The sequence below is a fragment of the Phoenix dactylifera genome, chromosome 3, assembly GCF_009389715.1.
Source record: "Phoenix dactylifera cultivar Barhee BC4 chromosome 3, palm_55x_up_171113_PBpolish2nd_filt_p, whole genome shotgun sequence".
Classification (NCBI taxonomy): Eukaryota; Viridiplantae; Streptophyta; class Magnoliopsida; order Arecales; family Arecaceae; genus Phoenix; species Phoenix dactylifera.
The window spans coordinates 10,353,906-10,365,743 of record NC_052394.1 but is presented as its reverse complement, the minus strand read 5'-3'; the positions used below and the strand labels follow the sequence as shown (position 1 = coordinate 10,365,743).

The 11,838-nt window shown below is 38.9% G+C and overlaps 1 long non-coding RNA gene across 1 annotated transcript; it reads right to left on the bottom strand.

Annotated features, from left to right (window-relative positions):
- Nucleotides 1–3,235: 3,235 nt before the first annotated feature.
- On the bottom strand, nucleotides 3,236–4,269 carry LOC103716051. The gene is made up of 2 exons (XR_605466.4): nucleotides 3,630–4,269; nucleotides 3,236–3,526 (listed from the first exon to the last, which is right to left on the bottom strand). It is a non-coding gene; the product is annotated as an uncharacterized LOC103716051 (long non-coding RNA).
- Nucleotides 4,270–11,838: the final 7,569 nt, after the last annotated feature.

Sequence of the window (11,838 nt, the reverse complement as noted above, 5' to 3'; positions counted from 1 at the left end):
GGAAGATTATACATTAATATAAATTGAAGATGGAAAGGAGATTATATATTATAAATATGACAAAACCTTTGATGCGAACAAGGATGAGTCAACATAGAATCCAACGCAAATATCCATGACTCTTGGTTAACAAGTTGGAAACCTGAGCAAATATGAAATGGAGGAAAAGAACGCAGCACAAGACGAGGCCTGGACTACTATTTAGCTTTTGTTATTTAGTGCTTGTCTATTGACTTGGAGTCTTAGCAGGCAGGCAGCGAGTTCTAATTTCTTGTGGTGCGTTGCATAGGGTTGAGATGCAATTATTGGATCCCCAAGAGCTTAAAATAACTCTAGTTTTGCAAGGACTTTGTTCCCTGCTGCTGCCTTCATGCTGAAAATAGGACAAGTAAGTCACCCAAAGCAGATGTGAGATGATCCATTGATTACTTTGAAGCATATCTTTTTTTATTTGAAGCTTTTTCCACTGGAATTTTGTGAAAAAGTGCACGTTGCGTGGCCTATTTGTTTTGCTCTCAAACAAAGACAATGATGCGGACAAATGACCTCTTATTCCGAGTAGATTTGCATGAGGTAATGTTGTTTTACATGTAATGGTTTGTAGAATATGCTTAGAGGATATTTGCTGAAAAAAATTAACAATTAGAGGGTGTGAAAGTCTCTCATATTAATAAAGAAGGGATATTAATATTATTGGTATCCTGATAAAATTGCAGTTGGGTACACAAGATCAGACGTGCTGATGTAGCGTCATGGTTGTCGTTAATGACGTTCAACCTCAGCACCCAGAAAGGGTCCTCGTAGTAGACGCCCCCATGGTGGCACAAGGTAGTGGTGCAATATATCTTTAGCTGTCACAAGTCATCCAGCAGACTAAGGAGGCCAAGCACCATCCTTTGTGAGCTGGGCCTCTTTTTCTTGACCATGTTGCAAAGGATTGAAGGATTGACAACCTCTCCCTTCTTTTTTTTTTTTTTTTGATGAAACAGATGAACCATACATGCCTAATATTGATACATTCAATAAAAACTGAAAATAAAATAACTCTAAATGAAGAAAGAATAGAAGCAAAATTTATCCATAGAGGGTCACTAGAATGATTCGCAACATATAACGCTACCCACTTTACAACCATATTTATCTTCTATTAAACATGGGATCCTTGAAAGAGAGTGCACCTTCCAGTCAACCTAAAAATATCTAGTATAAGCGGATGTTCCCTCATCCATTTGAAAATCCAGCTAACTACCGTAGCGAAATCACCTTCAAGGACTATATAATTAGCTCTTAGATTGAGATAGCATATCTGATCCTCTTTCAAGCCGTCCTCAACTCTGCCTTTGTAATAGCAATACCAAAAAGTTGTCTCCCACCCGCCGCAATAAATTGGAATTAGGCCGTTTTATTACAAATCCAGCTTCTTCTCTGCCACCATCTTCAGTAACACCACCGTTAAAGTTTACATTCTCTGCTTCCGCTCCCTCGCAATAGTCATATTCAAACCCCTTCTAACTAGAACCCTATGACATGGAATGCGATCCCATGCAAGCTTCCGTAGAAATTATGCCACTCGAAGGTGAAGATGTACCTCAATCTTCCATAGCCATGAAAAATCCTTCCTAATTTCTGGGATTGCTTTGAAGAGTTTATATAGCTTCCTGGTCTTGACCTTGGAAGTACAAGTAGAACCCCACACTAACCTCCCAAGCATGTCATTGTTAGGCTCTGCAATTGCTAGAATTCTGTCGGCTAAGCCCTCTCCAAACAACTGAGTGATGAGAGAGACGTTCCACCTCCTCTCATCAACTTATCAAGATAGATCAGATCGCTAACCTTTAGATCCCCAAAGTACAGTAGTTTTTGATCATGGCCGGCCGCAAGGCCAATGGGACCCGAGAAATCCAAGCATCATGAGGATTAAAAAAAACAGAAAAAAAATAACTGAGTGATGACACCCACTTCAAAGCCACCAAAGAAACAGAAAAGTAGAAAGGAAACTATGAGGAAGAGAGAGAGAGAGAGAGAGAGCAGGAGGGCGAGGAGGGTGGTGGTTTTTTGGTCCCTTTTTTTTTCCACTTAATATATCATACTATGTCTATGTTCTACGGTGGGATAGATTTACAGATGAAGTATGTATATAGAGAGACCAATGAGGCAGCGGATTGAGTGACATTATATATGGCCAACCACTCGAAGATACTCTTTGGGTGGGGAAGAGGGAGCTATCTGGTGCACTCCGGGATCTGTTATATTTTGACTTTTTAGCTGTATCTATATTTGCAATATATGATACATCTGTTTTAATAAAAAAAAAAAAAATTATACAATCTTTATATGCAGAACATAGCAAAACTGGCTCGTCCCAACCGGTCAGAGTTTGGACAGGCCTGGGTAGAGATATTCGAATTGCCGGGCCAGGCTTAAATTGTCAGGCCCATTTAAAAATTGGGCCACGACGCATGTCACGTCCTCATAAGCATGTGCGTAAGCAGGCTTGCACAGCGTCATAAAAAGGCTAATCTGTTGTTCATCAAAGCATACCATATAATCTTCTTTGTAACATGAAAGCTAAAAGAATCTTCTGAATGTGCACCACTCACACCTAATTCTAAATTTAAAATCCCACCCTATAAAGTGGAGTCCAAAAATTAAAAGGGAAGAAGAAAATGGGCAGCAAAATTTAGCTGCTGCTGCTTGCTCCAGGCAAAGCTATGTAGAGCCTCAGATGTCAAAAAATTGAAAAGAAGAAACAGCCCCTGAAGACATAATTCTCTTGAATGGAGTCCTATACGAAAGACCAACACACTACAAAAAAAAATAACCTTTTTCTACGTCTTTTAGAGCCTGTATCGATGCTTATAAGTGTCAAAAATTTTGGTGCCGATATACTTTCAAAAGCATTGCAAAAGCGCCAGATAGATGAAAGTAGAATTTTTTTTTTACCGATACTTTGAGAAAGCATCGGCAAAAACGAAAGCTATGCCGACACTTTTAAGCGTCGACTTATTTTAGAATCCGCCAATGCTTTAACGATGAACATCGTTAAAGTTATTTTTTTTAAAAAAAATATTTAGAAAGCCAGATAGCACGGAACTTTATCAGCATCATTAGAGAGAGATTAACAAACTTAATTTAAAAAAAATCTAATTTTCGTTCTCCATCACTGGTTCCTTGTGATTCTGCTTCTTCTAATAGCACAAGATAAATAATAAAAAAAATAAAATTAGAAAAGAAATAACACAAGAAGAACAAGATATGCTCATTTATTGATTTTTTTTATAAATTACAATAGGAAGCATGTTACAACATATGCCCAATTTGTATGATCTTTCTTTTATAATAGGAATAATACAAGAGGTATATTTACAAATTACAAATTACAAATTACAGTAGAAATAACACAGGAAGCATCTTTTGGCTGTAGTTTCTTTGCAATTTTCCACACCGCAGTCCATGTAATCAAACCAAAAAGCGGCTTCCTGAAACCAAAAACCCCAAACCATCAATAGATCGGTGCTATACCAACCTAAATCATACAAATCAATCATCGATAACCTAAATCTCATCCACAATGCCAGATCGAGAAACTGAGAAGAGAAGAAGGAAAAAAGAGAGACGGATAAGCCTACCCCAGATCGTTTCACCATAGCCGGGCTCTGGTCTCCTCTTCCTTCTCTCTTATTCCACGCTTCCTTCCACCATAGCCAGAGAAGAGATGAAATGATGATAGAGAAGATTAAGAGGAAAAAGCTCACATTTTGGCGGATGCTTTCGGAAATCTAGGAGGAGAGTGGTGGTGGTTTTCTCCGAAGAAGCGCCCGAAACGAGATCTATGGCGACGATTTTGGAGAAGAGAGAGAGAGAGAACGAACCTCTTTAACAGCCGAGGAGAGAGACTGGCTGGTCGGCCGACCATCGACGGGAGAAATGAGAGCGATTAGAGAGGGATTCCACTTCAAGACGCGGCAGTGGCGGCGGAGATCTGGAAGGAGAGTGGTGGTGGTTTTCTCCGGAGAAGCGCCACGAAACGAGATCTATGGTGAGGATTTTGGGGAAGAGAGAGAGAGACAATGGACTTCGTTAACAGCCGAGGAGAGAGACTGGCTGGCCGGCTGACCACTGACGGAAGAGTTGAGAGCAATTAGAGAGGGAGTCTACTTCAAGATGGCGACGGCGGCGAAAGGGGGGGTTGGGATCGGCGAGGAAGGGGGGTTGGGATGATATTTTAACCTTTCAAGTTTTGATGTGGAGGGATTTAATTTCTTGGTGCGCATTCATATCTCTCTCTCTTTTTTTTTTCCTTGCATAACAATGCAGAGTAATATTTAATGATAGAGTAATAACTGGAAGAAGAAATTGGGAGAATTAGGGTAAATACCTAAAACTTGGATCTTTTGGAGAATAAAAAAAGGTTTTCAGAAAATATTGAAAGGACATGAAGTTATGCATCCTTCTTCTTCTTCTTCTTCTTCTTCTTTTTTTTCTTTTTTTTTTTTTTTTTTTTTTTTGCTAGACCGGGTGATTTACACAACACGTATACGGATGCACCTAATAAAATCGGAAAACAAAATATCACGGAGCTCCCGAGGCAACTCCCCATCCCCTGCCCACAGGGTGCTACTGGCATAGTTGCCATGTATGTGGCCACCTAATTCGCAGCCCTATTGGCTTCTCTAAACACATGCTTCTCCTGAACCACCCCTTCATCCCTCATCATCATCCATATATCGCGAATCAAAGGATAGTCAGCTGTAATGACCTTTGGACCTCCCTGGATTTAGCTGATGACTATAGCGGAGTCACCCTCCAAGATGACTGAACTAGCTCAGAATACATACTTAGCGTGTCGAAGACCCGTCCAGGCAGCTCTAAGCTCCGCATGAGGAATTGTGCAATTAAATAATTGACAGCCTTCCGCTGCCACGATCCTGGAGTTCGGATCCCTAACGACGAAACCCGCTCCATCCTTTGTGCCTCCTTCCAGCACCGACGCATCAAAAATAACCTTGAGGAAGCTTGAGGTTGGGGGCTCCGAGGTAAAAAATACCGTACGAGAAGCTACTGAGGCAGAATGGAAACCCCAGATATTCCGAGCTATCAAAAGTCCTTCTAAGAAGAAAACATGACTAATCTCTGCCGCATGCGCCTGGGCGTTCTCTGCCACGAGCCTTGGCGATATGCTCTGCTTGTCAAAGATTCGAGCATTTCTTACCAGCTATATCGGGTATGCTGTGCAGGTCGCTCTAATCGCCAACGGATGATCCGTAAGAACTGGTCCTCCTAAAACCAACCCTCCTACAGCAGCCCCACCGCCCTCGCCATGTGCACTGAAATAGTGCATGGTCCACCGACTCATCGGCTCCGCATGCCCCGCACTCAGGGGGTAGCCTCAATCCCCGTCCGCTAAGTATTGCTCTCGTCAGAAACCGATCCCAGACGACCTTCCATAAGAATAGTGCGACCCTCGAATGGAGGCCCAGGCGCCAGACCCTCATGAAAGAATATTGTTATCACGAACTTCGTGTTATTGTGGACAACAATCTATAGTAGCACGTCCGTGTCATAGGCCGGATATGGGGCGCGACAAATCATATCTGGATCCAGGTCGTGACAGACATGGTATCAGATTTGATCATGGGTAGAAGTTAGAGCTTAGTAATGGGTAAACTTAAAAGTCTAACAATAGATAGTTAGGTCTCGTTTAGTTGGTTTTAACGAGTTGAATAAGAATAGATAGATTTCCTTAACCTTACTTTTGCTCAACTATGGAAACAGATTAATGCTACTATGTTAATAGGTAACAATGAGCAACAGAGGGGAGGAAGTCTCCACAAATATTGCGGTTAGGAGGAGAGGTGCAAGAGTGAGAGGAGATGCTAGCAAGCCGGTTGATTAATTGCAATGCTAGATGTTGATGCTTAAGCCCCACTGGAAAGGTCAGATGGTAACCTATCAGTTATATGAAACATAAGCTCTTGTTGTTGTCTTTTATCAAAGCCCTAAACTATATAACAAATATGAGCTTACAAAATTTTGTCCAAAAACAAATAAAGTTATTAAATATTAAGAGGGGAAGCTGGGGTAGGGCAGTATTGGGGTTGGCAGAAGATATGACCTGATTATGGTAATGTGAGGATGACGCAAGATACAATGTTGGCAAGGATGGAATATTAGTGAAGAAGAAAAGCGATAGCATCCAATTTGTGCCTTAGACACGCTGCGGTAGATAAGGAAATTGGTGTTAAATTTTGATTTCAAAGATGACATATTATATTAGCTAGTATTCTAAATTATCTAATATTTTAAATTTTGTTAATATTATACATAGTATAATCATAACATCCATTTTGGATACCAAAAATTATTATTTTATTAATATTAATATTTATATGATATATCACATTCCTCGTATATTATTAAATTAAATTTTATAACTATATAATCATTGTATTCATTATATTTTGAGTGTCATTTTATTTATTGCATTAATTTTATTTTTAATTATTTTAACTATAATAGCATTAATCATATAAAAAATGCTACATTATTAACATAATACTACATTATAGTTATATTAATTATATTAATTTTTTATATTATAATAGAAGATTGATATATTGCTACAATGTTAACATTGCTACTGCAATATTCATGATACTAATATTATTATAAAATATTTATTATTATATATTATTTTATTATAGGATGAGTTTTGTGTGATAGTAAAATTGTTCATTGTAATTTGGAGGTCACGAGTTATCTCACCCTCCCTAGAGCTATGAGCGACCTCTCATATATTAATTTATTAACATTCATAATATTCACACGTATTGTTGCAACAAAATTGTTTCTATAACAATATTTTGTTATTATTAAACAATATTAATATATTAGTCATAATATTAATATATTGATAATTATATATTATATTTTATACTATCAGTTTTATTTCATTCTCAAGGTATTTACTTAGATTTATCAAACATATGATTTTTTTGTGCTATTCATGTTGACGATTTTGAAGAATGAACATGATTAAAAAAAATATTCTGATTTCCATTCATTTGCTCACATACTTCAAAATAATTAAGTCTAATTCTGCGATGTCCACTCGGTTTTTAAATGGTGGTTGAATTGACTCCAGAATTGGATAATGAATGTGACTCACCAAAAAGATTCCTCAAAAATTGTAAGCTATAAGATACAATGAACAGGATATAAGATTCCTCAAAAATTGTAAGCTATAAGATACAATGAACAGGATATACATAGCAAAAAGCACTCAAATCATAGCCAATGTTTAACAATCATTTTAGATGCATCCCATTTTCTGGTGCAGCATGGGAGGACTTTCTCATATCCCTGCAACAGCTTAAGTCTCTTGTGATTTCTAGACTAAACTTTTTCTCTCTTTTTGAACTTTCTTACACTGCTCATGCTTTGCCGATGGCAAGTGACATGGAGAAGAGTGGCAAAACAGTTCACGGGAACGAGCTCAAAATAAGTCTTAACTTATCAGATGGTCAAGGATGTTAAGCTGTAGATGGCTGCAACTTGCAGGGAGCCAATTGAATGAACTAAGTATTTGGATCATGTGCTTCATGCTAGAATCAATCAGATTCCTTCTTGGATTGGCCATTGAACCACTTATTTGACTCAATTTCGAGCACGCAGTACGACGGTTCGACGGTTCGACGTTTCAACTAGGTGTCAAAATTTTCCAAAATTTGCTTCCAACAATTTGATGCAGAATTTTTGAGAATCTGTTTCTATTCCTTTGTGTCGATTTGTTTTCGCTTATTTTGTGGAGTTTTGAATTATTTGAGTCTTGTAATTTTCTTTTATTTCTTTTTTCTTGATTCTCAACTTCTTTGAGTTCTTGGCTTGATAAACAGTAACATTTGATGCAACTTGGGTTCCCCTTGAACTTAAGCATGGACCACAACCTCTACGCTTTCGGTGAGGCATGCTGAATTATATAATGGCATGTCATTATATATCCTAATCTAAGAATACTAAGTCACTTTTTAGTACTATTCAGGATTTGAAATCTAAGCCTCAAGAACAGCTCTTAAAAATGAGGTGCCAAGCAACCTTGTTAACAATTGTAAACTATATTAAATCACATTTTAAGATATAATGTCCCAACATAAGTCCATGCTTTGCCGATGCCTAAAATTTCCAAAAATTGTCCCAGATATTGTGAAAAAGGGTGTTCCATTGGGGAATTGAAGTTCCTATCAGGTGCATTTTCCAATATCTAATAGATAAGTTCTACCAACTTATTTAATAAAACATGACCTACAATAAGTGAAATTAATAAGTGCTTTGCACCATATATAGTGGGCTAGCATGTCTTTTTTTTTCCCCTCTAATGAAAAGGGAGGCAAAGCCACTCGGCCTTCATAGGAAGAAAAAAAAAGGGTTTACAGAAACTATTTACAAAAAATTTGCAAAAAGAAAAAGTCTGTAAGCAAACCCATTAAACTATTTAATAAATTGAACAATCTCATAAGTGATTCAAAGATTTCTTTATCTTCAATGTGCAACTACATGAGCTCTGTATCCTGATGTGAGTTAGCCTTTTTCTAAATAAAATAAATCAACGTCTCTCAACGTGCGGCGCTAATGCCAGTAGACCATGTTGTCATTTATCCCCGTATCCTTTATTTGCATCAATAGACATGATAAGCCGCTAAGCATCGAGCTTGAGAAATTTCAGAAAGGTGTCTCAATGTAGACGATGGCAAGATAGGCTTGTCAACATCCCAACTTTTTTTTTTTTGGTCAAAACGGTATTTTATTTCATATACCTCTAACGTGAATACAACCAGACATATCAAAAGAAAGTAAACAAAATAAAGCATGTGGAATGCAATCTAAACTAGACCAGAAGATCTTCCCAGTATGCCGAGCAACACAAGAGGCGACCCAGTCTGCTGCACTGTTCGCCTCTCGATATACATAAACAATCTGACAGGAAGTCAGCTTCCGTAACAAACTACGAGTGTCCTGTATCAGAGGATGGCCATCCCTATACGTGTCCACTCCTCGTATCCAGTAAATCACCGTGGAACAATCGCCCTCGAGGACAAACCTGTCAGCCCTCAGCACCCGTCTCGCATACAAAACGCTCTCCTAGACAGCCCGCAACTCTGCTCCCACAGCCGTACAGCCAGTATGCTCCGCCCTCCAGCAGCGATAAAACTACCCCCATGGTCCATGATCACAAAACCCACGCCTTCAAAGGCGCCATCCTCCGTCACGTTACCATCAAAATTTATCTTAAGATAACTAGATGAAGGGGGTACCCGACAAACGTAAAACATCCCAACTTTCAGGGATATCTTTGTCTCTGCCTTTGTCGGTGCTTGGAGGGTGATGAGTGGGGCTAAAAGAAAATGTCAGTGGGCTTAAGTCATTGCTGTTAGAAACCTAGGTGTTGTATGCTTGGTTGTGCTATTCCTAGGTTTCTATAGCCAAAGATTTCTGGTGTGAAGAATGACAACTATTATCATGTGACAAGGTGTATTATAGTTAAAGTGCATTATCTCTATTATCCACACGAAATAGAGAACCGATCAAAGCTTCCTTGTCTCCCCGGGGTGCTAGCTTCCTTATAGAGACTACTTTAAATGGTTGATTTCCTCTCTTTGAATCAACTCTTGATTATGCTTGGGAGGAGGAAGATGAAGGAGGAATCTAGATGAAGAGCCAAAGCCTGCTTGCAGCCTTTTTCCTTGCTTGCGTTGGAACTCAAGATAGGGAGGAAAGGAGGGCCACCAAGGCCTTTCTTTTTCTTCTTTTGCTTGCGGCTGAAGACCAAGGAGAAGAAGGAGGAGGCCACAGCTTGAAGAAGAGGATTTCTCATGCCCTAGGTGCCGCCCATAACATCTCCTTTTAAAAGTATCTTTTTCCAAGAGGGGCGCCGACCTCTCTTGTGTTGCCGCACCAAGAGAGAAAAAGAGGAGGGGCGCACGCCCCTCCATCATGGTTAACCCTAATCCTCCTCTAAGGAGGATTGGGATGCCCTAATGTGGCTAAGCCCTAATCTAATTAGGCTTAGTCTAAGGGTGAACCAATTTTGGGTTTGATCCATGCAATGTCCTAATCCAATTAAAACTCAATGAATCATGACTCAAATGAACCCTTCAATCTTAAACTAATCAGGAGTCATCTTGATTCATTAGATTAATAATTAATTAGGACTTAAGAAACCCTAATCCAATTAGGACTTATTTAATTTTAGTCCTAATCCAATTAGGACTCTAATTTGAATCCGAAGTCCTAATCTAATTAGGACTTCTAGGAATCCTACTCTAAGTAGGAATCCATGTTGATTTCAAAAATCCTAATTCAATTAGGATTGTAGTAATCCTACTCCAAGTAGGACTCCCAATCCTAATCTAAGTAGGACTCCCAGTCCTAATCCAATTAAGACTCCAGGAATCCTACTCCAAGTAGGATTCGTGTTTAAGTCCAATTAATCAATTCCCATTGTTCCTTCTTCAACTGATTATCAATCGAATTGATTACTTGTGATTCATAATCACTTTTCAACCATCGGATCGGTCAATACCTCTAGTGTGTGTGACCCCATAGGTTCTATTCTGACTGGTAGTGAGATATATTGCGATCTCTATCACAATATCATTGAAAACTCCTTTCAATGGGTTAGAACAGTTCCAGCTCAACTCATTAGGATTTATCGATCACAAAATATTCCCTATGAGTCTTACAATCCACCAGTGACACCTAGCAGCATGTAGTGGCTACCCAGCAGAATAGAATGATAAACCTCTAGGTGCAGTTATCGTGTGATACAGTCCTTCTATCGTAGATCCCTACAGTACGGAAGTCATGGACAACTCGTCAAACCCCATCGTCTGTCATATGTCAAGATTTATTCGACTTAAGCTCGCGAGTGGAAAACTCTTTCTCCACTGTACAATCTGCCCCGGCCGAGGTCTTACGAACTCAGTCTTATAAATCACATAGGATCTCTCCTTATCTATCAAGGTCGATAGATTCTTTGTAGGTGCATACCCTACTCCTACAGTGAACTTACTGCAGCCAGTCTACACTGCATGGACCCATATGTCTAGAGACCATGTATACGTGCAGTCAAACTACAATAACCTCACTGTGAGTAGCCGAAGCACCGCAGGTCAAAGGACCAATCACACTACTGCAACATTAAGCAAGTCACTGACGAGTGGATAGACATCTAAGTGACTTCTTGTCTTGGTCATGCTCAGTACCCTTGTTCTCTAACAAGCACCTGCACTATCACTTCAGTGTCCCTACACTGTGGACTCGAGTCTCGTCCATCCATAAGGAAAGCGATGTGTGCACTGATCTCATCGGATCGATCACCGCCCTCGTGATGATCCATCAATCAGGAGCATTTAGAAATTAATCACCAATGATTCATGGCTTAAATTCTCATATCTTGAGAATATGCGTCATTATCTTATTAATTTCTTGGACGATTCATAGACACATAAACAATATGAATGAAAAAGATGCCTTTTATTTATTCAATAATAAATAGTCAAGTACAAAATTATGTCCCAGAATTAATAATGTATGAGCCATATTGGCTTCTAGGGCATATATCTAACAGTTAACCATAAAATGTCATTTTTCAGAATTTAACATAAGGTTAGTTTCTATGCATCTTTGAAGAATAAGTGTAAGGTTATGCAAATAATTGTTAAAAGAGTCTCCATAAACTGTGAAATCATCCATAAAGACTTCTATGATATGCTCAATATAATATGAAAATATGCTAACCATACACCTTTGGAAAGTGGTTGGGGCGTTACAAAGACCAAA